The 27,079-nt window shown below is 37.2% G+C and overlaps 1 protein-coding gene and 1 long non-coding RNA gene across 2 annotated transcripts in view; both read right to left on the reverse strand.

Moving 5' to 3' along the window:
- LOC111052577 (zwei Ig domain protein zig-8) overlaps positions 1-27,079 on the reverse strand; it is a 475,708-nt gene that overhangs the window by 394,303 nt on the left and 54,326 nt on the right. The window lies entirely within an intron of this gene.
- The window catches only part of LOC120349932, a 56,965-nt gene continuing 46,469 nt past the window's right edge, over positions 16,584-27,079 (reverse strand). The window contains exon 3 of the long non-coding RNA XR_005570522.1: positions 16,584-16,744. This is a non-coding gene — a long non-coding RNA (uncharacterized LOC120349932). The remainder of the gene's footprint in view (positions 16,745-27,079) is intronic.

The raw sequence follows: 27,079 nt of genomic DNA on the forward strand, positions 1-27,079 counted from the left end.
ACACAGAGTCGTGATTTTTCATAGTCTAGGCTCCAACTAGATTTGAAGTGCGGGCCAGTTAGCTCTTCTACTGCCAAGTGAGCACTGAGTGTGGAATCAGAGAGAGTTCAGTTAGCGGGAAGCAATTCTGCACCTGTGAAAATATTTAGTCAAACAGACAACGGGCAGATAGTTGGCGAAGCTCTTCTACAAACCCTCATATTAATATCTCCTGCCCAGCTCCAGTGTGGAAGAGAGATAGAAAGCGATTGAAGAGAAGGAGCACAGGATGTGTGAGGAGAATATATGTGAGAAAGAGAAGAAGAGATGTGGAAAAGGAGAGCTCAAAAGGCTTTGTACAAATATTGCGGAATGAGAATGGAGTCGTTGGGAGTACCCTTTGCCCTATCACAGCACATTCCTATTTTATAAAGAGTCTGTGCAAACAGTTTTCAATGCAAGCAGCAAATAGCACAAGCTCGGCTCTGTTGTTGGAAAGTGATAGTGGAGGAATTGGGAGGAGAAGGTGATATATGGGAGAGTTGAAAATTGATGATTAAAAGGAAAGTGGAGTCATCCATCGGAGTAGAAAAGAATGTGATATGTGAAAAAAATAGAAAACTGATAAAAGAGAAGAAGTGGAGTGTTTATTGATTGGGAAGAGGCGTAAAAATATTGATGGTAGAGGTGTTCAAATGGTGGCTAAAGAATGTTTAAAGGATGCAAGAGAGAGAAAGATTGAATTGCTGATTGTTCTTGTAACAGCACAGTACTCCATTCATTTAGGGGTTTGTTTTTTTTTTGTCTAGATTGCATTCCTTGTGGATCAAAACTCTTGGGGTTTCCAACTAAACTGAAAATAGTCTCTGAATCACGAATTCATAGACCTCTACTGAAATGGGTCAAGGGAGATGTATCCTTGCTTTTTTCATCATCCATGAATTGAAAATTAAAAAAAAATCCTGGTTATGTAGGCTATTGAGCGTGAATATTTATATCATAATAGTAGTGTGAACATGATCTGTTAATATTGTTGACATCGACATTATAACAGTGCACATGTATAATCAATATTCCATTATAATAGCGTGGAGGTGCCTTAATGGTTATATAGTCTTGATTGCATAGTGCCTGGTCGATCAATGACAATGTTACTGACCTCTTAATAAAATAATAACACCGTTACTAGCCAGTTGATGCTTTGTTGATGAATCACTGCGTTGATTGCCATCTTCATCAATAACAATGGTGATTGCCAATCTCCGAACACCTTGCAAGATCAAATATACGTATCATTAATAACTGGGCTACTAGCATCAAATTAATAGCCGCTAACTCTTGATTTGAATTGCAGCCACTTAATAATAAGACTCAGTGCTTTGCTTTTGAGCTCAGTCTTTGTGACGATCAAAGTGGATGGAGCAGTATTATACCAAAGCAAACCGAAGCACAATATCTGTATAGATAGATGACTTTGCACTCATCCGATTATTAACCTTTACATTCTCACATTCTCCATCAAACACTTTTCCTGTTCCTCTTTCCATCCACTCTCCATCGTCATTTTCTCCTTAGAGACGACTTTCCACCCTACTTTTTCACCTGTTAGTAACGGCGAGGTTGTAATAATGAGTCCCCTTGTTCTTAACGTTGCTTACCTCACCCTCTTAATCATTTTCTCCTTATTCTCCACATTTCTCTTCCTTGCTCTCCTCCACTTTCATTTATTCTCTTCCATACACTTACATCGACCGCCACTCCCTCTTCAATCAATTGCTTCTCTTTCCAATCAAAAGTATTATTCTTCTTCTTCCTCTTCTTCCCTCTCAGTCTCCTTCATAATCCAAGCTTTTAGATCTGATTTTCCTCGCAACGTCCATCCTTCTACCTATGATTTTCTTTCTCACCATTTTCACAATTTCATCCTTGTTCTCCTTTTCCCTCTTTTCCCTTCTTTTTCATCATCCCCCTTCTTTCCTTTCTCCCTCATCTCATTTCCATTTTATATTTCTGTTCCTATTTTTCAGATTCATCTTTTTATATTATCACCATTTTTCTTGTTCCAAACTTCTACAACCAGTAATTATTTTATCCTTTTCCAAATGCTACTTTTCTACTCTTCTTCCTCCCACCATCAGTCGAACAATTCCAAATTCAACATTTATCTTTTTCCCTTTTTTTATCAGTTACTATCTCCTCCCTTCCTGATTCGTTCTCACATGGTTCCTTGTTGAATCGTTACACATCTTCCATCGTCACTATGCTCATTCTTCCCTTTCTCATAATACCGTATCACTTGACTCCTCACACACCTGCTTTGTCTCCTCTGTAAAACATTTATTGTCGTTTGCTTTTATTGACTCCTCATCCCGTCCTACCTCTCTTTTCTACACTTCATAATCCATTCCTCCTCTGCGCCTCACCACATTCCTCCCACAATCACCATCAATCGCCACAATCTTCTCATTCCATCCTCTTTGTTTCTCACTAAGACTCTTGAAACTCATTCTCTCCAGAACACTTGTTGGAATGTTTCTCTTCTTCACCTTCTTCCTCATGATTTCCTTTCCGATATCCTCCTCCACTTTCTTCTTCTTCTGCTACTTCACATTTTTGGTAATTATTATTTTCATCTTTGCCTCCTCTTTTTCCGTTTCCTCATTCCTCTTCCTTCCTCTAAACGTTCTTTTGATTCTTCTCCTCCTTCTCCATGTGCACTACTCCTTCAAGTTCTTCTATTCCTACCCTTCACCATCTTAAATTTTTACCCATTCTCCTTCATCCCCCGATCATCTTCTTCCATTTTCTCTCCTTTTCCTTCTAATTCTTCCTCTCCTTCTCCCGATTCTTCTTCTCCTTCTCCTTCTCCTTCCTCTTCTCCTTTCCCTCCATATTCTTTCTCATTGTCTCCTTCTTTTCCTCCTTCTCCTTCTTCCTCTCCTTCTCTTCTTCTTCTCCCCCTCCTTCTCCTTGTTTTCTTGCTGCTCCTTCTTCTTCATCATTATCATCATATCCTTCTTTTTTTCTACTTCTTCTCTTTCACATTCATTTCTACTCTTTTTATCACTCATCCTCCTATTACTTCTCTCACCCACGTTCACCTTCTTATTATAATTCTCCTCCCTCTTCTTATCTTTCTCCTCTGTCCATGTCTCCTCACCTCCCTCTTTTTCTTCTTCTTCTTCTTCTGCTTTCGTCCCTTCTTCATCTTCTTCTTTTCTTCCCTTCATCATCATCTTTTGTTCTTAACTCTCTCCTGGAAACCTGTGTGTGCAGGCTGCTCCATACTTGACCCTGATTCCACAGACCCTTGTACTGCCTCTCAGGTGCCTAGTTAGAGTAAATACGATGCTTCGCTTTGTTAATGTTTAGCAAATCCGTGGCCTGCAGAATCAGGAGTGTTGGAGAGGACTGACAAGAAAAAGATGACAAGCGGATTTCTTGAGAGAGAATGATGTGGAATGTGCAAGAAAGGGATGAGATAACTCGGAAGAGATGGAGATAGATTTTTTAGTGTGATATCAAGGGATGCAATACTTTCTTTCCCAATCCGAGACTGAGATAGTGACCACCAAGAAATTAATTCTAGATTACTTGTAACAATAATCAAATTATCGGTTATGATGACAAGTGGTTCTTGAATGCTCTTCACAATCAGCTGATATCTAGCTGAGTATAAACTGGTGTGTCACTAACACACGTCACTCACAAGCGCGTAAGTCTGTACTTAGCTTTAGAATAGCCAAAGTATTGCAGATTTTTGATATTCAAAAGTATTGTAGAGTTTTTTATATATTCTCAGCGTCTATATATCAGTGTTCATTTTTGATTATAGAAGAATCAAATATTTCATTTTTGTTATCTTTTGCAAGTGAATTATTCTTTGTTAGTCCATAACTAACTCGTTTTGTAGAATTCATACAACAGTATTTTCACAAAGGCAAAGAAAAACATGTATATTCCCTCTCTCAAATATCTATAGATATACAAAATTCTTGTGAAATAAGTCAAGTGATGATAATTAGTATCTTTTGATATCTTAACTTCACTCTGAACTAGGATTACCAACTTTCTCTCCAAAATTAACCTCTATGACTGCTCATCATCATAAATAGGAGTCACAATATTCTAAGTGAGTCTCATTTCAATTTCATATAACCTTCACCCGTTTTTCAATACGCGAACTATAAGCTGAATTTCGAAGACGCCAGGGAAATTATCAGAACAAAAACTGTCTAAGTAAGGCCACGTGGCACCAAAATTGAGCCCTGCAGACGAAGAAGACGCAAAAAATGATAGAAAATAGGAGAGTGGAGATGAAAATGAGTACAAGAGAGAAAATAGACTACACAATAACTAAGAGCATGACAAAAGTGGGTGACCGGAAAAGAGTGGGTGAGTGTTTTAGAAGACAGGGTCACTGCAGAATCACTCTAGACTGTCAGCATTGATATTAGAGCATTGTATTTATAACGGATGCTGATAGTTTGAATTGAGTCCCGCTATAGCAATAATTGCATGATAATGGGTCAGGTTACATACAGACGAAATTGACAGTAGGGGCAATGAAAAAGTATGTAGAGCAAAAGATGGGTGAAAAGGAGGTGATAGAGGAAGAGGATGAAAGTAGAAGAAGAGTATAGGAATGAGGAGGTGGAAGGAAAATGGGAAGAGAAAGAGAAACCCTTGAGAAGAAGTGAATGAAAATTGTTCAAAGGGAGGAAACGAGATGAGAATGGAAGCTTTCAGTAGGTATGAGAAGGTAGAAGGAGGATAGGTGTGATGAAACGGACGATAGAAGACTAGTGAGACGGATAAAGATGGAACACAGAGAAAAAGGGAAGAAGATGAAGAAAAATAGAAAAGAAGAAGAGGAAGAAGAAGAAGAAGAAGAAGAAGAAGAAGTTTTGGTGTTACTTAGAAGTAGTTTGAAAAATGAAAACAAGAGAGTATGAGGAACAGAGAATGAGTGAGAAGTCGCTCCTATCGACTTGGTTCTTCCTCCTAGCTGCTACTTAGTACTGAGGTCAGCTGTCTTAGCTTTTAAGCTTTTCCAGCGTTTTCCTCGCGACGCTTTTGTAGTCAGAGCCACTTCATTGTATTACAATCTATTAGCTTGACATGGAATTTGGCCAATTTTATGCCTTGAACGCTTCTCCTTGTCCTTTTCCATCATAGTCTGCTTCTCCTCCCTCTTATTTTCCTTCTCTTCCTACTCCTCCTTTTCCTCCTTATCATAGCTTTCTCCTAATATTTATTTTCATTCATTCTTCTTCACCATCAACCTCTCCTCATTCCTTTCGTTTTCAATTTTCCATATCCCTTTCCTTCTTCCCATTGTATCCACGAAAACCTCCTCCTCCTCCTCCTCCTCCTCCTTCTTCTTCTTCTTCTTCTTCTTCCACTTCTTCTTCTTCTTCTTCACCCTCTTCTCCATTTTAATCTTCTTCCGCTTCTTTTCTATGATACTATTTTCGAATTAGTTCATTGCTGCTATGCTATGATGTCTGTCAACTTTCTCTTACTATAGGAATACCATGTCTCTTGAACTGAAACCTGTTCAAACTCTTCTTCCCCGCAAACGATTATAAAGACTGGCAACCTAGGGCAGACGACAAGAAATAATATCGAATTATTGTTGATTTGGAGATCAATAGTGATTTGCACTTTGCAGCCCAACAACTCAATCGTCCAACAACAATATTTTTCTCACATTCAGCCATCATTTCATCCAACTCCTCAAATCATCCACTCATCCACACCTTTACTCTCTCTTTATCTCACTTAGACTGTCTATCAGTCTCTCTCACACACACAGACACACACACATTCACTCGCCTTCTTTTTTCTCACTCTCTGACTCACTCTCATCCACTCTTTTCTCTTATCACTCTCTCTTCTTCATCTTTCTATCGATATCTATCATTCGTTAGCAACTCACTCACATTCTCCATCTCTCATTCCCGGTTTAGTCTCTGACTCCCGCACTCTCCTTCACCACCAACTTCTAACTCCCTCCGACTCTCCCACTCCCTCAACCACAACCACTATCTCACACACCTCCACTCTCCACTCTCACTCACTACCACCTTCCTCTCAATCCGTCTTTCAAAAACAGCCTCCATCGCAACTGGCACTTTCACTTTCCTCCTCCCATTTTCTTGGAGGCCCAGTCATTCTCTTTTCAAATCCGCCTTGTTCTCCCCCAAACAATTTCGACATCTAAGACAACAATCAATCGGCTTAAGCTCTCTGCATCATAATCAACTTCACTACCAGTAATTGAATGCCGCTTCTTGACAAGAAATTGTTATTATTCATTTCATCGGATTATTATCTCTCCATTGCTGTTGAGAATTGAATTGGATTTGTGGGTTTCCCCGTCTGAAACCAAAAAAAGTTGGATGTTGGATGGCTGCTGCTACACTCGGATGATTGATGACGAAAGTCCGGCTTTTCAGCACTTTATACAACGATCCACTTCAAATCGTCAGTATTGGCTTAACGGGTCGCATTCTTGTTATTTATAAGGAATGCTGACAATTTGAGCTGAATCTGACTATAGTTTTCAATTTGTTGAAAACGAATTCAGTTTCGTCACCATATTTTATACTTATACCTACTTGAATATGTTGAACAGAGCAAATTATAATTATCTATCCCTGAGCGAATATTGAATAAATGGAACATTGTCTGTCAGAAGCAGATGCAGTGTTAAGTTTTTTCTCTTTCCAAAATTGTCTTGATGAGGGAAGTTGAACTTTTGGTATCATTTTTGTGTTTCAACTTCTTCTTAGAACAATAGAATAACCGTCATAAACCGTCATGAAATATCCTCTGCACCTGGTAAATGTGATGATGATAATAATAATATCGTGTGGACTGGCTGGCTCCGGTCTGGTGTCAGAGGTTTCAGGTCGCAAATGATCAATTCCAGGGCCTCTGCTATGACCTAACGACTGCTTTAAAGATACGACTGCTATGTGATAAAGTCCCTTTACAATAAAAATGCAAATGATAATCAATTGGACGACTCAATTATAGAGAGTGGGTGAAAAGTCCGAGAACGGCTTAATATCTCATACACAAAGGTGATTTGCAGTGGGTGTTATTGGAATCCTACTTGAATTTTAAATACTACTTTAGTTTGACTTTAAGAATCTGATTTGCCATATTAGATCCGCCATTTTGAATGCAACTCAATTTTTCTTAATATGACTAGAGCACGCAATACATGATTTCGATACGGGATTTGAAGAAAAAATGAATGACGAAAACCGCATATCGATATCTCAAACCGTTTCGAAAATATTCACATTATTGATCAAAACTATTCACAGCAAAAAGAAAAGAGAAAAGTATGAGAACGGCTTGGTATCTCAGGAAACAATGTGATTTCAAGGTAGGTCTGAATGAGGATCCTACTCGAATTGAAGATACTACTTAACTGATACGGACTGATAAGGCTAGACGTAAATGGATGAGTCACAATTACATTATGGACTGACTATTTTGAAATTAATTTGGCAAAGTTATTATCAAGTTATGTGTAACAAAAAAATGATTGTGGGTTGGGCATTTGTTTACATTCTTAGACCAGATATAGATATATTTACCATCCTATATCTGGTCTAAGTTTACATTCAATTAGCAGACGAACTAATGACGTCAGCCGGTAAGAATCAAATTCCCATACCAGTTTGCTCAACAGCTGTTCACTAGAACGAATATAATTTACTGTATCTCTATATCTATAAAAGGCTAAGCTCCGACAGTTTGTTATCACACCACAGCCCAAACTACTGAGCCTAAAAACTTGAAACTTTGCACAATTGTTTATGGTAGCCTCAAAACATCCACGAAGAAAGGATTTTCAGGAATATGCCCCCCTGAGGGAGCTGGGGCCCCCCAAAAACTTTGTACTTTCTAACCACTCATTGCACAGCAAAGTCATGAGGAACTTTTTTGTTCAGCTACGAAAAAAGAATTAGATCCATGCAGAAAAATTCGAATCAGGAGAGCAGGGGGGTTAAGGAGAGGACACTTTTAAAAAATTTTGATGTAAAATCACACTACAGCTCAAACTAATTGGCCTACAGACTTGAAACTTTGCACAAATATTCTTTAAACATGCTAAACGCGCACTGAGAACGGATTTTGCCTCCAAGGGTTTCAAAGGATGGTATAGGATCCTATTAAGTAAGGTTATGAACATGGTAAGGTGAACGCCATATGGAAATGAGATAATTGACACATGATATTCTGAAATATGTAGTAATCATTGGAAAGCTTTTAAATTAAATAATCTTATCAATCAGCTGATCGAATTAATTCTGAGTTTATCGAGAGCGCGAGCTTGCCACGTGTTTGTTCCATTGTTGTATGCTTGGCCAGTTCGGTTTGCGCCTTCTATCAGCTGTATATGGAGTCTCATACATTCCGATCAGAACCGACCACAGAGATTTTCTTTGGTTAAGAGTTTGTTGATAATTCTTTTTTCAAATTCAAATTTTATTGCCTTATAAAATCACATTGAAAACTTTCTTAATAGACATTTATTTGTAGCACGGCCAGAAAAAGACAAACTTGAGTACTAGCTGTGAGTTCATTCAATATAACTTATTTATATTTTTTGTTAATATTTTGTGAATAAAAAGTACGAGTTGATGAGAGATGTGAGTAGTTCCTTATATTTGATCCAAATGATTATTCATATTGTAGTAGTCGAGGTCACTGCAATCAAAAGTTTTTTATTCTGTAGCTAAATAAAATTCATACGTATTGATTGTCCATAATGTATCCAGTGTCCATAATGGAAGTGATTGAACTACTTAAAATTAATGGCTTACTGATCCCTCATAGAATTCATAGTATTCCTGGTGATTGAGCCTGTCTTTTTTCAGGGTTGACTATTAATAATAAAGCTACATTAACAACTAACTTACCCGGCAAACTTCGTACCACCAAAAAGTTAATGTATCTCGTGTTACACTTGACTTTATTTGGTGAATCATGAAACTTATCTGACAATCAATATTTTCATTCACATTTCAATACGGACTTCCTATGTGCTTAACACACGAGTAGTCGCGCCCGCGGCAAATTGCCGCACAATTGTAACTTTTGTATGTAGCTTGGGAATTTTCGTTTCCCAAGGTTGGCAGCTCATGTTATCCTCGCTGTGACTGTCCTCTTGACAATCTTGAACAGTTTGAGTCCTTGAACAGCTTGAGGATGACAGAATGTACGTTGTCTAATTTTAATATATAGGTATTATCTTCCTATTTTATATTCCATCTTCTGATTTAAACTTTCTTTATCTTTTTATTCTATCTAGATGTCGAGGAATGAGTCAAATAAAAAAAGAAAATTCATTCCATTCATGAGTAGATTATTTCATCCCATAAAAATGATAAATTCTTACAATAAATTTGCAGTATGTATTTTTGGAATCTCCTCCATGTATTATGTTATTATATACTATTAAATAATATAATAACATAAAACACGTTGAGAATGATTTGAAATTGATAAATATTGGAAGAGCATTATCAAAACCAACTGTTTATAGTCTAGGGAGCCATGAGGGTGAGTGTGAGCAAAATGCTCACGCGCGACCACTGACGTTCTGCAAGTCAGTGCGACTACTCGCGTGTTAATTAATCATGCAGCATTCATTATTCCGAAAACACATTCTTAATCAATTGGAAGTGAATCAGTAGTGTTGAATTGGAAAAAAATAGATAGGTTGAATCAGTGTTTCAACGATTAATTCAATGTTTTCATAGTTGTTGACTGTCAATAGATGGTCCAGGAAATATGCGATGTACGATGAATCAAACAGAATTCCATGTTTTTTCCATCTTCCATTTTAGGATGAATATAAGCTAAGCTAAATTCAAAAATTTTGTAATTTATTCAGTCATTCTTCAGAAATTAATAAGTGCAATATGAACAACTCTCTTTTACAACAGTTTCATATATTTTTCATTAACAGTTTTCATATCTAGCTGGAATTTCATCCAGCTAGACAATTTTTAATCGATTTGATCAACATGATCTGATTTGTTGACATGACATGATAATCCTCCTAAACTGGAGTATTAAATTATATATCGTAATTTTCAAAGTTGATCATTAGTGAGTGTTATTTTGTTATTCAATTTGGTTTGTATATAATCTAAATAATAATTTTTATGTTTTCAACTGTTTGAAAAGAAAATTGAACCGGAATTCAAGTGTATGGAACATAACCTACTTTCTGGACTATTTATCTGACTGACTGACTCACTCACTCGCAGAACTAAAAATCTACCGGACCAAAAACGTTCAAATATGGTAGGTATTTTCAGTTGGCCCTTCAGAGGCGCACTAAGAAATCTTTTGGCAATATTTCAACGCTAAGGGTGGTTTTCAAGGGTTTGAAGTTCGTCTTTTAGCATATATATTCTTCTTATTTCAATATCTTAAAATTATAATTGAAATGTCCATACCATATGTTAATATAGAACTATAATCTAGAGAGAGCACCTCTTCGAAACAGTTGTTAACTGGTAACTAAATTGAAAATTTTGTCAGGTTTGCATTAAGTTGAAGATTGGAATGCATTTATCCAGGACCTCCTGAATACCAATTTATCCAGTACCTCCTAAATACTTATTTAGGAGGTCCTGATTTATCGCGGAAAAATTGATTGGGTACTGCTACTTCAATCAGAGCTATTCCTGGGAATATTATATTACTAGCCGTCGGGCTCGCTTCGCTCGCCATATTCGTTTAGCCAGACGTTTAGTCTGGACCCCCGACTCGATCGTCCTAACATATGATAAAAATATGACATAATATTTCAAATTTGGTAGGTGTGTTCAGTTGGCCCTTTAGAGGCGCAATAAGAAGGGATTTGGGAAAATTTCCAAAGATACGCCCAAAATCTCCGTTTTTTAGCGTTTTCTCAGCTTTATCGAGAACAAATAAACAGAAAATGTTCAAATTTACTACAGAAGCTCAGCTGAGGTGTTATAATGTTGTGTTAGAAGGAATTTGAAATAACGCCAAAGATACGCTTGGAATCTGCGTTTTCCAGCGTTTTTTTTGCACTTTCTCAGCTTTATCGAGAACAAATGAACTTAAAATGTTCAAATTCACTACAAAAGCTCAGCAGGGGTGCAATAACGTTGTGTTAGAAGGAATTTGATATAACGCCAAAGATACGCCCAAAATTAGCGTTTTCTCAGCTTTTCTGAGTTTCCTCACCTTTTTCAATAATATTGATAGAAATAATATATTGAAAAAAAATCAGTACACAGGTTTAGCTGAGGTGGAAGAATTTTGTTCGCCAAAGATACGCCGATATAGTAACAGGTGTTTTTCGAGATCAAATTGACATAATACGTTCAAATTCGGTACAGAGGTTCCGCTGAGGTCTACATGCAGGCGAGCGAAGGGAGCCCGCTGATCTAATTTTTGGACAATCCAGTCGGGGGTCCAGAATTCGGTACAGAGGTTCCGCTGAGGTCTACATGCAGGCGAGCGAAGCGAGCCACTGATCTCATCATTTTTGGTCGACCAGTCGGGGTTCCAGGGGGCGGAGCCCCCTGGCTAGACGGATATGGTGAGCGAAGCGAGCCTGACGGCTAGTAGTGTATAAATCGAAATTCGGGAAAAACAGTTTAGGGCTGTGCCTGTTAGTTATTTCCCAATAAATTCAGAGAATAATTGTGTTCGATTTATCAAAAGTCAATAAATAAATATGAGCGAAGCTCGGTGCCCCGATATTACACTATAAATAGTACAAAAAGTAGGTTATGCTTCATACACTGTAATTCAGCTCCAATTTCCAGTCCAAACATTTGAAAACAGAAAAGTTCCAATTTAGATTATTCATAAACCAAATTGGATAACAAAATAACACTCACTTATCACTTAGAACTGTAAAATAATGATAACTTTGAAAATTCTGATATACTTCAATTCAGAGTGATATACCAAGTTATGTCAACAATTCAGATAACTTATTCTGATCAAGTTGATTAGAATTTGTAGCATCTACCAAGAAAATTTTATGGTTGAAGGATTGAAAGAGAAATTTACTTTTTTAATGCATTTGGAAACATCACAAAAATATGTTTTCATTTTAAATGTATTATTATTATTTTTGATCAATCATGGATAATTTCAACCCTTAAACTCTTGAGTCTTTACCCATGAACTTCTTCTTCTCTTCTCTGTCTCTTCCCCGCATGCCGTCAAAGCGTTGGGGTAGCCTCGACCCATCTTCTCCACTCCCGTCGATCCGCCGCCAGTCTCCTCATCTCTGGAACACTCTTTCCCCTTCTCCTCCCTATTTCCTCTATTCTGTCCTCGTACGAATACCTTGGACGGCCCACTGTTCTTTTGCCCTGTACTCTGACATTTACATACTGTTTGGCCTTTCTATCATCCCCCATCCGCTGTATATGCCCAAACCATCCAAGCTGCCTCATTTCTATCCTCTCGCTCACATCTCTCATGCCAACTTCCTCTCTTATCCTGGTGTTTCGAATCCTATCTCTCCTGGTCTTCCTACTGATTTCCTGTGACACTTCATTTCCACCGTCCTGATTTATTCTCATGGCATGATTTAATGGGCCAGCTTTCACTCCCGTACAACATGATGGGTTCAATTACTGATCGATAGACGTGATTTTTAATTCTTTTTTCTATCTCTCTTTTCCCAAAAATGCAATCCTTGATTGCATAGTAGGCCGTAGATCCCTTTCTCACCCTATTCATCACTTCCAGATCTATTTTTCCGTCCTCAGAAAACATTGTACCAAGGTATTCGTACTTCCCTACCTGTTCGAGCAGTTCTTCACTCACCATAATTGAATATTCTCTCTCCCTCCTCTTGAAACCACCATCACCTTACTTTTACTCACATTCATAATCATTCCTCTTCGTTTCAGCTCCTCAGCCCATTCTGTCACTGATTGTTGGAGTTCTGCTGAGTATCAGCAATCAGCACTATATCGTCCGCATATAGGAGAGCTCTTGCCCCAATCGGTCGCATGTTCCAATACCTACCATCATATTCTGGGTCCTTCTCTTGCACACCTTATGGATCTCATCCATCACTAATATGAAGAGTAGGGGACTCAGACTGTCACCCTGTTTTACCCCCATCTCCATACCAAATTCATGGGACATTCCTCCACATATTCGCACTTTCGCTCTCATTCCTACATTGACACTAATGATGGCCTTGATCAGCTTTTCAGGTACTCTCTTTCTTTTTAAGGCTTCCCATATCACCTGTCGTGGAACTGAGTCAAAAGCAGCCTTCAGGTCTAAGAAAGCTAAATAGACAGGCTTTCCCCTCTCTAAAAATTTTGAGCATATATTCCTCAGCGATGACACATGCTCCTGGGCCTGTCTACCCGGCCTAAACGCTGCCTGTTCCTCCTCCATCTCTTGCTCTACAACTTTGCGCAAACGTTTCTCCAGAATACCCGTGTATACTTTCATGCTCACTTGAGAGAGGCAAACCGCTCTATAATTTCACAGTCTGTGGTGGGGCCCTTCTTGTGGATAGGGATGATAATATTCTTGGTCCATTGACTGGGAACTCTTTCTTGATGCCACCCATGAACTCTTTATCTTTTACGTCAGTTTATGAATTCCGGGGATGAAATATATTGATTTTCCACAGACGCACTCTCTCACTCACTTTTATTATCCACAGACGACGAAAGTATCAGCTTTTTTTCCAAGGATGAATTATCCTTCTAATGTCCTTCAGCGAGTTTTCCCAGGGATGAGACCTAGTGCAATCGGATTTTTATATCATAAATGTACTATGTTCCAAATTTCGTGAAAATCGTTAGAGCCGTTTTTGAGATCCATTGGACATAGATAACCATATAAATAACCAGATATAAGAATAGCCAGATAAATATAAAAATTTAATACAGAAATTGTTCACCTAGTATAATAGGATGGAAGTGGGAGGATTTGGAAAACACAAAGTTAACTTGATGTTGGGTGTAATTGGGGATCCATTTTAAACTGAGAATACCACTTTATATCACTGTCTTTGTTTTCAGGTGTAGCTGGAAATTAATAAGAGATAGAGGGCACTTCTTGGTCACAGGTTGTGGAGCACAAAAATAAGTCCAGAGGGATTTCGAATTATAAATCTAAATGGTAACAATCGGATGATATTGTTGATAAGAGACTCAAATTCATCGAAATAGATTTTTCTTTTAACTTTACTCCTTTTTAAAAATCATAACTCAGTACTCATTGAAGAAAGAAAGTCATGAATGATCTTATTTCATCCAGAATTCTATAGTCTAGAAAAAAGGCGAGAGCAAATTTTTCTGTCTGATCGCTGGATTTGGCGGAAATAGATGAAAACTGGAAATTGAAACAGGAAATAAGAGGTTTTTGGTCCATTCTGTATCAAGCACAAGAAAATTTAGCATGAATAAATCGGTTCTGGACTCTCATGTATCCAAATAATATATTAACGAATCAGAACCACAATATAAATTGCATGCACCAATGTATATAGTGACCAAACTAAAAGGTATAATGGCTGTAAGGGAAGCTAAATGAAAGAATGTCAATCAGGATTCAGTTCTTCCATGTCCCAACATCCATTAATACACGGAATAATTATGTCAATGAAAATGGTGAGAAATTCAAGACTATGGCTAGAAGCACCTAACAAAAATTTACCTTCTCACAAATGTTTTCCGAACTTCTGAGAATGCATCCACCTCACCGAACTAACTATTGCTCTTGAACAAACAAGGGAAATCGGAAATGGGAATCCCACTCAATCGACTGCCAATTCTACAGCTTTGCAATCTCTTCGTCAACTCGACTTCAGTTCGCAAACTGATTTAGCATCATTTGTATTTCGCGATGGCATCTTCGGTGACTATCAACCATTGGCCGCATCTGCTCATCTACAATAATTACTATGCGAGATCCGTTCTCCAATTTCCCAAACAAATACTTGGACTTGAGGTACACCGTCGCTTATTCAATCAACTTTTTGTGCACCGTCGTCGTTGAATCTCAGCGATCCAGTTTAGACAGATATCAGTAAGTTGAGCTGTTGACGTTGATTTGGCGAACAAGTAAAACCAACCGGTTGTCGAAGCTCTCGAACCAGTTAAAAGTGAGTATCTTGAACATATTTCATACATCTTAACCTCCATTGAAAATCATAAGGATGTAAATTTTTTTCCTCACATTCCTTGTCATCAAATTCTTCACTTTATTCATTATTATTCATATTCACCAACAGAACAATAGGAGGCCAAAACAGGTTAATACCTATTCCAAAGTGAAGAATAGTTTTTCATCATTTATCATGAGATTCAAGTGTCCTCGATAAAGTGAATAATTTTTCAACAAATAAACACGTTTAAATTCAAAATATCAACTGGATTTGGAAGCACGTTTGATCCGTTGATACTCAAAACGGATCTTCACCAACTTGAACAAATCTTGTCAGCTGCATAGCAACAGACTGCTTTGTTTGGAATTCGCGCCACGAACGTTGAAATGCAGATTGACTTTAGTGGCTGGATCAACCAACAACCAACTTCAAACACAATTATTGACAATGTCTGACTGATCTCTTAGAGTTTCTTGGGTAAAAAATCTCAGATGGATCAAGTTAGTGTTTTTTTTCTGTGTTGTATTATTTCTATCATTTTCATACTATGACAATCGATATTGTTACAAAGTATGTGTAACAGAGGGATTTCTCATAATATAATATATTGCAGGGCTGAGGTGAACTTTGTGATCATCTCGAACTGACGGTGAATTCTAGACAATGTTCCATGAATTAAAAATCCTACTTGTACTCATTTCATGCCTTTCTGATCTCTCAAATAGTATAAATCTTGTCAAACATGGAGTGATACTAACGAAAACGTCCTGAAAAGTCTCTCCCTCTGTCAAGTTGAGTACGTCTTTCTTGAATAATGACATTGCAAAGTTCAAGGCTCTAATAATACAAGCTCTAATTAGAAATTAGCTAAATACAAGAATAATTAGATAATTTAGAATTATTATCTAAATTACAAGCTATAAATAAAAATATAAATCTCAGTTCCCTTTCGACTTATTCTGTCACATGTTTTGGACATTAATGCTATTTTATTGAATTTTTTTTTATTTTTACAAATAAAAATATAAATATAAGTGGAAGAGGGGGCTCTTATCGCCTCAACTTCGCCCACATCACTTTTTGTAATGTTATAAAGTGGAAATAAAAGACATTTACCTATCTATCTAACTACCCTCTCAAATTATTTCGTCACAACATGGTTCGGACATCAATGCCAATTTTCTGGAAAATGACGACTTCGAGCTCACAGAGCTAAACAGCTCATCATTCACACCAAACGCATTGTTCGATCAAATCGTCACTTACTTGTCGAGTTATAAAGCCACAAACAAGGCCCCCACATCTGAGTCTGCCGCTAGGTGCTTGTTACGTAGCGTTGTTAGTTTTGCAAGCAAATAACGATAGTTCAATACAAATATGACTACAATATGATCATACTTAACAGAATAGAGAAGAACAATCTATCAGAAAAAAGTTCCTCTTCAAAAGATGAGTTTATCAACAGTTTTACTTTCTCATAGTAAACTATTGTTTTGACTGAGAAGAAGAGTACATAGTAAAGTTCCTTTCTAGAATAATTCGAAGCCTTGCAATTACCTCTTGATGTAGCAATTCCAACAATGGATAGAAACCAACCTGAAACATACATAAACATTGTATTATTGATATGGAACACTCTAACAAACAATAGATTAATCTCAATATAAGAATAGTTCTCTTATTTTACTCTATATAATTACGTCAAGAGCATATCTCCTGTGAATTCAATCCTCTCATACAGCTATGCAACTTTATTTTGAACTTTCTACTAAATTACTTCATTATTCAAGAAAATCAACTTCAAATTTCTGTGTCTGGGATCTGCCAAAGCAAAGGATGATTGATGGAGAATGTACATAACAGCTAACATTCTCAATTGATCCATGATGTCTTCTCCATCACTAACATATTCTCAACGATTTTGTTCCATCCGAGTTTGATTCATCGTATCTAAGATTCAAATTATTTCATATACAAGACATCTACATAAATACCCACTCCAATTGCATGTAAAATCTATTGAATTATCTTATCATGATTCGATCCTTGAAACCTTTCGTTCTTCAATCAGTACTTATTTTTCCACTATAGCATAATCTATTTTTTCCTACTCTTCAAATACCCCATCTTAGTTTTTATAGAACCTGTTACTAGACTATTCTTCACTTGTTCCAAATAATTCAGATGAGTGGGCATGGGTACCATCCTTGTGCGATTTATTATTTTAAATGACTTAAGAGAGATGGGAGGAAACTTGAAAGAAGGATAAGATGATGAGAAATGTAGTGAAAGAAGTATTAATGAGAAAATGGAGAATAATAAAATAGGTGGGAGTGAAGGATGGTACAGTAGAAAAAGGAATATTGAGAAGATTAGACAAACTTGGAATAAATATGGAGAGAAAAATGTTTGGAGAAGAAGGAAGAATCGAGAGAAAGAATGGAACAAACGATAGTATAACATAATGTAGGATTAAGAGATGAAACTAAAGCGAAAAATAGAAGAAAGGAGAGGAATATGTGTTGGCGAGGCGACCTTGGAATATAGATAAAGAATGTGTCATATGTATGGGAAATCTTCAATAAATTGGAGACATAATACCGTAACTTTCAGGATAAGTTATTGGTCGAAAAGGCTACTCTACCTTTTGACGTACAACTGAATTTCAACCCCTCATAAGGGGGTGGCTTAGGGGTTGTAGCTCGAATATTATATATGTGAGCACCCATTGTGTGGTACATCATTTCAAAGGATTTTTTAAAACAAGGAATTCTATGATATTTGTATCCAAAATGGCGGCTGATTGAAGTTTCAGTTTTTAAGGAAATTAGGGGTTGTAACTCGAACATTTTAAATGTAAACACCCATTGTGTGGTACATCATTTTTGAAGGCCTTGCTAGAACAATAAAGATGATACAAATAAAAATGTTCTATGATACTCTCATCCAAAATGGCGGCTGATTCAAGTTTTAGTTTTTGAAGAAATGATTAATAAAGTTCAATCAGCCGCCATTTTGAATACAAGTATCATAGAACATTTTCATTTGTGTCATATTCCTCGTTCCAGCAAGACCTTGAAATTAAGTACTACACAATGGTTGTTTACATTCAAAATATTTACTACCCCTCATTTTCTTATGAACTGAAACTTCAATCAGCCGCCATTTCGAATACAAGTATTTTAGAACATCTCTAATGATGTCATCTTTCTCGTTTCAAAAATTCTTCAAAATGATGTACCACACAATGGGTTTTTACATATAAAATATTTGAGTTACAATCCCTAAGTCACCCTCTAATGAGGGGTTGAAATTCAGTTGTACATCAAAAGGTAAAGTATTCAATCAATAACTCATCCTGAAAGTTACAGTATTATTTTATCTACAACAGTCTCTAACTTATTGAAGGGTTCCTATACATATGACTCACTCTATATAATTCATATTCAGAGAAAAAAGGGTAATAAAAAGTGGGATTGAGAGAATGAACAAGCAATAGTAAAAGGAGGTAAGATGACACAGAAGTTTTTTTTTATTTCTATTAAAACTAGTTACTAGGACTAACCATTAATTTTGTTCTGTTATTTTTTATCCTGAATTAGTTTTTATTGCTGAAGTCTTCCAGTAAAGCCTACAGTTCCAATCTATAATTTCACTACTTGAAATTATTTCACTACACTTTTATTCAATATACTTTTTTCACTCCACTAGCACTACACCAACTCGAAGGGCTTTGTTCTCTTCAACCTCCTAGTGAGTTCAGTGTTGTCCAGTAGTTGGATGACTTCGGTGTTGTCGTGTTGATGAAGACGTGACTCATGATGGGCTGCCAATCGTCTTATTTCACAGGTCACATAGGGGATGTGCAGATCTCGGTGCAAATCGCTGTTCCTTATGTACCAGGGCGCATTCACCATGTTCCGCAGTACTTTGTTTTGGAATGTTTGAATCTGAGGTTTTAGAATTTGTTTGTAAATCAATAACTTGTTGTCCAATGAGAGTTGTGATTGACGGCCCAACAGCCAATGGATTTTACTGTATTTAAGTCCTAGTTCGCTCCTTTTCATCTTGATATGCTCTTTCCATTTCAACTTGACGTCAAGAGTCATTCCAAGGTATTTTGCTGTGTGGTACTACATTCCCATTCAGATTTATTCGAATCGGATCATTGATAATTTTTTTTGTGAAGTTGATATGAATAGACTTCATCTCATTCAATCGAAATCTCCATTTTTTGGTCCAGTCGCTGAATCAGTTGCTAGCATTCTGTAGTTTTGTGGCTGCTTCTTGTACTGTTTCCCCTTCTGCCAGTATTGCAGTATCATCAGCAAAAGTAGCTATTGTCACTGCATCCAATTCAGGAAGATTGCTTGTGTACAGCACATAAAGAACTGGTCCAAGAACACTACCCTGTGGAACTCCAGCCCTCATTTCCTTCAATTTGGAGACGTCGTCACCTTGTTTTACTCTAAATAATCTGTTGTTGATGTATGACTTTGAAAGTTTTAGGAGTTGAGTGGGGAGAATTCTATGAAGTTCGATGATCAGTCCTTCATGCCACACTTTGTCAAATGCCTGTGCCACATCAAGGAAGATTGTTGAACATATCGATTTTTTCTCTAATGACTTCTCTATTACATTGGTGATTCTATGTACTTGGTCCAGGGTTGAGTGCTTCTGCCTGAAACCAAATTGATAGGCTGGTATCAGATTCCTGCTACTTATGATGGGAGTCAACCTCTTCATTAGCAATTTCTCAAAAAGCTTTGAAATTACAGGTAGAAGAGATATTGGGCGGTATGATTTTGCTTCTTGAGGACATTTCCCAGGCTTTTGCAACATAATGACTCCTTCCACCTTCCAAATTGTAGGAGAATGCTGTAATCGGAGTGATGCATTTAATAAGTATGTTAGCATGACAATACCTTTCCTTGGAAGTTTCTTCAAGATTTCACCTGTAATCAGATCAAACCCAGGTGCTTTTTTGGTATTCAGATTATATTTTATTTCTTCTTGAACCTCATTTATAGAAACTGGATCAATATCTGTATCTAAATCATTTATTATATCTTCTTCAGGATCAATTTCAGATTGAATGTTGTTTGGCTGGAAGATTTCTTCTAGATGATTAGCAAATATATCTGCCTTTTCTCTGTTATTTCCTGCCCAAGTACCATCTAGTTTTCTAATTGGAGGGGATTGTAGAATTGGCCGCTCAATTATTTTTGTTGCTTTCCATAATGAATAATCTGTACTGGCATCAGCTGTCAAATTTTGAAGGTAGTTATTAATGGATTCCTCAGTTAGTTTCCTTATCTCTCTTCTCAATTGTTGTGTTTTGTTATTCAAGATATTTTTGTCAGCAGGATCACGAGTTTGTTGCCATCTTCTTCTTGCCCTTCGTTTTTCTAAAACAAGTTGTCGAATCTCCAGAGGGTAATTGCATCCTTTTGTTTTCCTGGTATATTGTCTGGTGTTTTTCCAGGCTGATTTCTGGATTTGCCACATTAAATTTTCTGCGGCTCCATCTAGCTGCTCAGTTGTTCTAAGTGGAATATTCAAGTTGATTTCATTCTCCAAATCCACTTTAAAAGCTCCCCAGTCTGTTGTTCTGTTGACTAACATTGGTCTGTCTTCTTTCTTTATTATTATTCGTTCACTAAGTGTGAGAATTACAGCTGAATGATCAGAATCCAGGTCAAAGCTCTCTTCAATGTCGATAAAATTACTGGATATTCTCTTTGTTATGAAGAAATCTAGAAGATCTGGAGTTTTATTCAAATCTGTTGGCCAATACGTAGGTGTCCCTGTTGAATGGAATTCGCAGCCCAGCTCCTGGATAGCCTCTCTGAGTTCTTTTCCTATGGTAGTCGTGAGTCTTGAATCCCAATCCTTATGCTTGGCATTAAAATCTCCACCCACTATGAATCTATCTCCAAGCTGAACAAGAATATTTGTATAATCATTTTTCTTAAGATTGTAACGTGGTGGAAAATATGCAGGTCCAACAAGTATTTTCTGGTTGATTAACTCTATTCCAACTACAGTTAGCTGTATTTCATTACTTTGAATACTGAAGTCTTCATAGTGTTTAATACTCTCCTTCACTATTACAGCACTTCCACCTCTTGCTTGATTTTGAGGATGAATAGTTTCGTAAACTCCATCTCGAAATCCATTGATTTTCAAGTGAGTCTGCTCAGTTGAATGGGTTTCAGAGATGAGGCAAACATCTATATTTCGTGTCTTTAGAAATATTTCTATTTCTTGTTTTCTATTATCATTGATATTATTTATTCCATTGGCATTCCAGGTAGCAATCCTTATATCTTGTTGGCAACACAGAAGTGAAAGGAAGTTAGGAAGAAGAGTGATATGAAGTAGATGAGTCACGGTAGCTGATGAAAGACAATGGCGGAGTGAGAAATGGCAGGACAGCAAGCAAATGGATGGAAATGATGGAGAGGATGGTGCGTGAGCATAGGATAGCATGAGACAGTGAATTGCAACCTCAAATGTGACCACAGGAGTTGGTCTCAGACAGGCAGCCTCTCAAACTCATTAATGAAGATAAACTGACAGCGATAAGTTGCCTCCGAGATCCACTACTGGTGCTGTTATAATGAATCCTTTGTAAAGGACCTCTGCTCCGGAACCTTTGTTCAAGGATAGACGGAAATGAAGGCTGCTCTGCTGATCAAAGGACCTCTTCTCATCCTTCGTCCTCCGCTGCTCCTTCTTCTCCACCAATCCTTCGTGCTAATGCCGCGACAATAACGAGTTTTCAGATTACACAAATCTCGACCAAATGAGATTCCGGCCACGATATCACGTTAACACCAGCTGCAGCTCTTTGACTAACTAGCAATGGAAATATTACATTGGTGACTTTCATACAAGAATAATCTCATGTGCAGTAATCTTGTCACAAACGGAAAAAAATTGTTATCAAATTGTCCAACATGGGAGAGGTAATTACGCGTATATCGACTTTGAAAGGTGTCCAATCATCTTAATATTAACGATACTTCAAGTGGGTTTAACTATAACTAGTAATATTGGTAGTAATTAACCGATTGGATGAAATTATCCGATTTGGATGAAATCTGGTATACAAGTTCTGGTATACAAGCTCCTTGAAACAAGGAGCAGAAACGTATGTGTAACGATTTTTGATAGAACCTCCGGTTTCTTTGTAATTTAAAAAACCGCAGACAAACCTCCATCCAGAAAGTTACTTTTTAGTATCCTGCACCGTTATCATTGAAGATACAGCAATTTTGATTATTTTCAAAATGAAAGATCCTTGGATTCACAATACATTAAGAGTAAATCTTGCCCAAAATAAATATAAGTAAAAAAATTGGCTCTCATTTTTTAGAATAGAAATTGTGCCGCTCTAAAATGTGCTGTATTGAATGAATGGTATCAATGGAATGATGAAGGAATGCTATCGATCTATTTTCTAACGTGACAAATGCAATGGAGAACCAGGCAGTGAGAATACAAACACTGTAGTAGCTTTAGTGAGCAGGGTTTGTTGTCACACTACTCATTCATTTTCCTTCTCTGTCTCATTCAGACCACAGATGACAAGATAAGTAGTCGGTGAACCTTGAGATCGTCTGAGCCGCTCCAAATCATACTGTATGAATTAATTGTAAAAAAAACTTCTCACTTGATTGCACCATGTCTGACCTTTTCACAGGAAATTTCTCTGTTTCAAAGATTAATAGTCTCTTGACCTACGGAGCCGGCCGGAGGCATCACCGCTTAGTTAGCTAATATTCTGCATAGCATAACAAGCCATAACAATAAATCCACTTTTCATCAAAAACATTAGCAAACTCCTGTCATTGTCACCAACAAGTCGATCTCATTTAGAATCTTTTTCCGTCTCACTATCGTCTGTGAGACGACCACTCGTCCAAATTGCCTACTGCATATTCCATTTTTTCGTCAGTTTGACAGATTTCTTATAATTTATAATTATCAGAAAAGTTGTAACATATGTTAATATTGTAAATATGGGGACGATGTGAAGGTATGTACCTCCTTGAGAGACATTTATAAGTCAAGTGTCCTGAAAACAATGTCTCTAGCACTTTCAATGGAAAAATAATAGATGACATGGCTAAATCTTCACAATATATACTGTACTTCCTTGATGGCCCTTCTCATATTTAAAAGTTGTAATCATGAGCGCAGATTCTGTTCGCAGAACCACTAGTGCTATTGATAGTGGTTTTGTGAATGTTATCGGTATAATGGGTATTTGTATTTGTATTGCATTTCTAATCGGCAAAAAAAGGTGCAAAGCTAGTAATCGCTTAACAAAAAAAAAATTGATCAAACTTAGAGGAGTTGATTCCCACCGTGTATTGGATTTGGCATAAAGTTCGCACTAAAGTTGTACAAATTATTTTTCTCTAATACTCAAGGTATTGTCACCTATTATAGTCCTATTATTATGTCAGATATTATTATTGGAAGTGAATGTTATCGATTGGAACCGTCAATTGTGCGCAAATGACGTATTTTTTTGCGAACCGTTCCTAGTTCAGTACAGTAAGGATAAAATGTAATTACATTACATTCCATACTCTCTGGTTCAGTATTGACTACAATTATGACTTGTCTGCTTTGGGAGCCGAGAAACGATGTAAACAAGCATAAGCGTATGGAAGTTGATCATGAAGCAACAAGATCGATTCGGAGTTACTACTCAACATCGCTATCGAAGAATGAACCGAATAATAACAAAAAGTGACTCAGTCTCCATGTGAACTAAAATATTCACAATTGAAACTATATATTAGTTTCTCCATGTGAACTAGAATATTCACGAGTCCAGTATTCAACAAAGGATATGAGTTTTCACTTTTATAAGTAAACAAATGCAAGTTCCATGTTACTTCTGGCTCTTCTTTCGATGAATCTTTTATGTTTTCACGATTGAGTTTTGCAAAAAAATATATTCAGCATGTATATTGGTTTCGAAACAGAATTGACAGAAAAAAGAGTGATATTGTCTATCAACATCATTTTAAATTAAATGGAGTGTTGGTGATACTTGAGTGTTTTCTTTTTATTCAATAACGCTAAAAGCAATTAAAATAATATTTAAGTTTCGAATGAAACAAGGATTATTCGTGGATAACAGCTGATAAACCTCATTGCAAAAGTCCTTGACAAGATGGAACATAGTCATACAATATGAATTATGATGATGATCCAAAACAGTTTGAAATATTCTATTTGCTAGTATTTTAATCATCATTAGCAGAATTTGAGGTAATAATGATGCCTCAATTTTCTAATCACCTAGACCTGACTTGACTGATCGTGACTGTGGTTCAGCATAGAATCACCAACTACCTCCTATAATCTTTCAAAAATCCTCTCTATCTTGGTGGACATAGCTATGGAATAATCACGAGATCGTACATGACAGTAGTTTGTGGTGAATTTTGACAAAAATTGAGAAAACTCGGAATATGTTTGGGTTGATCTCGGACACATGTAGTATGGAGCTTCGAGCATGGTTTCATTGTGAATTCTATTCAGCTCCAATTTAGTTGGTTTTATGTTTGCCTCAGCCGCCAGGGAAATATTTCTCATGCTACCATCTTTCCTTCCTCTCTCACTACTGTTGTGGAGGGGTGGTGGTCGAGTAGAGAAATTGACGAACATAACATGGGATCCGGATTACAATAGCGCTACAGGGAATCAGGTGGAAGGAAGGGAATTATGAAGAAGGAGAGAATGATGAAGGGGAAGAGGAAATGATGAAGAGAGAGGGAGAATCATGAATGAAGGTGATAGGGTAGGGAAAAAGCAGAAGAAACTAGTGGAGGAACATTACAAATTTGGAAAAAAAAGATAAGTATGGCGGAAAAAGTACATACCTGCACAATTAAGAAATACTCTATAGAGTATAATAAAGAGAGTAAAAATACAAGGAGGGAGAATAATAAGGATTATTGTTAAAGGCTGAGGAAAAGGGAAAAATTGAAAGATTTGAAAGAATATATAATATAGGCTACAGCAAAATGGAGTGAAAAATGTGGAATGGAACTGAGAAGAGCAGAAGAGAAGTAGAAATAAGGAGGAGATTGATTGATTGATTGATTGATCGAGTACTTTATTTATGTAGATTACAATATATACTGTCTTATACACTTATATACAATAGCTTACAATACAGCAAAATTATAGATGAATTTACATGATATAGACTACGAAAATAATTATTGAACTGTATATGATATGAAAAAGCAATTTGTAATATAATAACTATAGATAATAATTATATTGTTATGCATCTACATAAATTGGCGGAGCTTTGGACATATCAATGTCCATTCTTCGGAAAGAATATTAAAAATATCCTCCCCACTAACTCTCTACCAAAAGATAGAGAAGAACAAGGAGATGAACAAGATGGAGAAGAACAAGACAAATAACGGTCAAGTCCTAGATTCACGTGAGAAGCAAGTAAGAAGGCAGAAAAGTCATTGGTCCGCATGTGTGAGTGCGTGCGTGGGTGCATTACGGTGTCGTATAAATAGTGGAAGGCCAGTGAGGGGGTGGGGGGTTCAGGGGAAAGATATCCACGTCTGATAGCAGCAAGCAGCAGAAGTTTGGACCAATAATTCAGACCGACAGCACTGAATTTCGCTGCACAGTCCACACAACGCATTACCTCCGTGCAAATTGCTCGGCTACCTGCTAGCTACGTGCCCAGTCCCCCCTTTGAGGGGCTCAGGGCCCCCCTTGAGCTCCCCAAAACATTCTCATTTCAAGGAACGTCCCCTCTCACGAAGATCTACCTCCGAACATTCTCCCTTTAGGGTTCACCAAAAGATTTCCTCCACCCCCTTCTCTCTCCAAAGTCATCCCCTGAACCTTCTCCTTTCAAGGTTTCCCGAAAAATTCCCCATCCTCATCGTTCTTTCTCTTACTTCAAGTTCTCTCTGAGAAGATTCCCTGCAGAAGATTCTCCTACTTCTTCAGGCTTCCTGGAAGATTCCTCTCCTTTAGAGACCTTCTCGTACTTCAAGTTCTACCTTGAGACCCCCTTCCACCAGCAACCATCACCAATTGACCATAAGCTCCCTCCCTCCCTCACAACCGCCACAACTTGAAGTCTCGGCGTGACCGTTTGGATAGTAAGTTCTAGATTCTGAGCCTCGTGGATCTTGTTTCCCTCACATGAACATGAAGGGAGTGTTGTTGAGTGGAGAGGGAGGATTTAGGAATAGCACATTCAAGGATGGAGGAAAAGAAGGAGGAGAAGAAAAAATAGAGTAGAAGGAGGAAAAGAGGAAATAGTGGAATGAAGAAGATAGAAAAAGACAATGAAGAAAAATCTCAAAACGAGAAAGTGAGAAAAAATTGAGATTATAATAGAGTTGATCAAGGGCGAAGCTATCACAAATTATCAAATAAAGAGATGGCGTGGAGGGAAAACAGTAAATAACTCATAGAACGAATAACAATTTCAAATTCGAAACTTGTGGCTTATCACTCATGTTTCACGTTTGACTGTTGAAGTAGGAAAGATTTCCCACCAAGAAGCTCGACTAGAACCCGAAATCCCACGATCGGAATCTAAAGACACAAATAGAATCCGAGTGCGTAAAAGGCGATGTGACTGTTAACTTGACAGAAATTGAGGAGGAGAAAATAAAAAGGCAATGAGCAGCTTACGAGGGGAGGGTGAATATCATGTGTGGAATTTGAATAGAAACAGTATAAAAAAAACCACATTGAAGAGTGGAATCATTAAGATCTTATGGAGTAAGTGATACGAATGATAAGAAAAGAGGACGAAGTAGGAGGAGAGATTGGTGGAGCAGGTGGTAACTCCGTGTTCCTGGTTCACAATATTATTGTTGAATGAGTTATTCGTTTCGAAAAGTTGAACGT

The sequence above is a fragment of the Nilaparvata lugens genome, chromosome 2 (genome assembly GCF_014356525.2).
Source record: "Nilaparvata lugens isolate BPH chromosome 2, ASM1435652v1, whole genome shotgun sequence".
NCBI classification, from domain to species: Eukaryota; Metazoa; Arthropoda; class Insecta; order Hemiptera; family Delphacidae; genus Nilaparvata; species Nilaparvata lugens.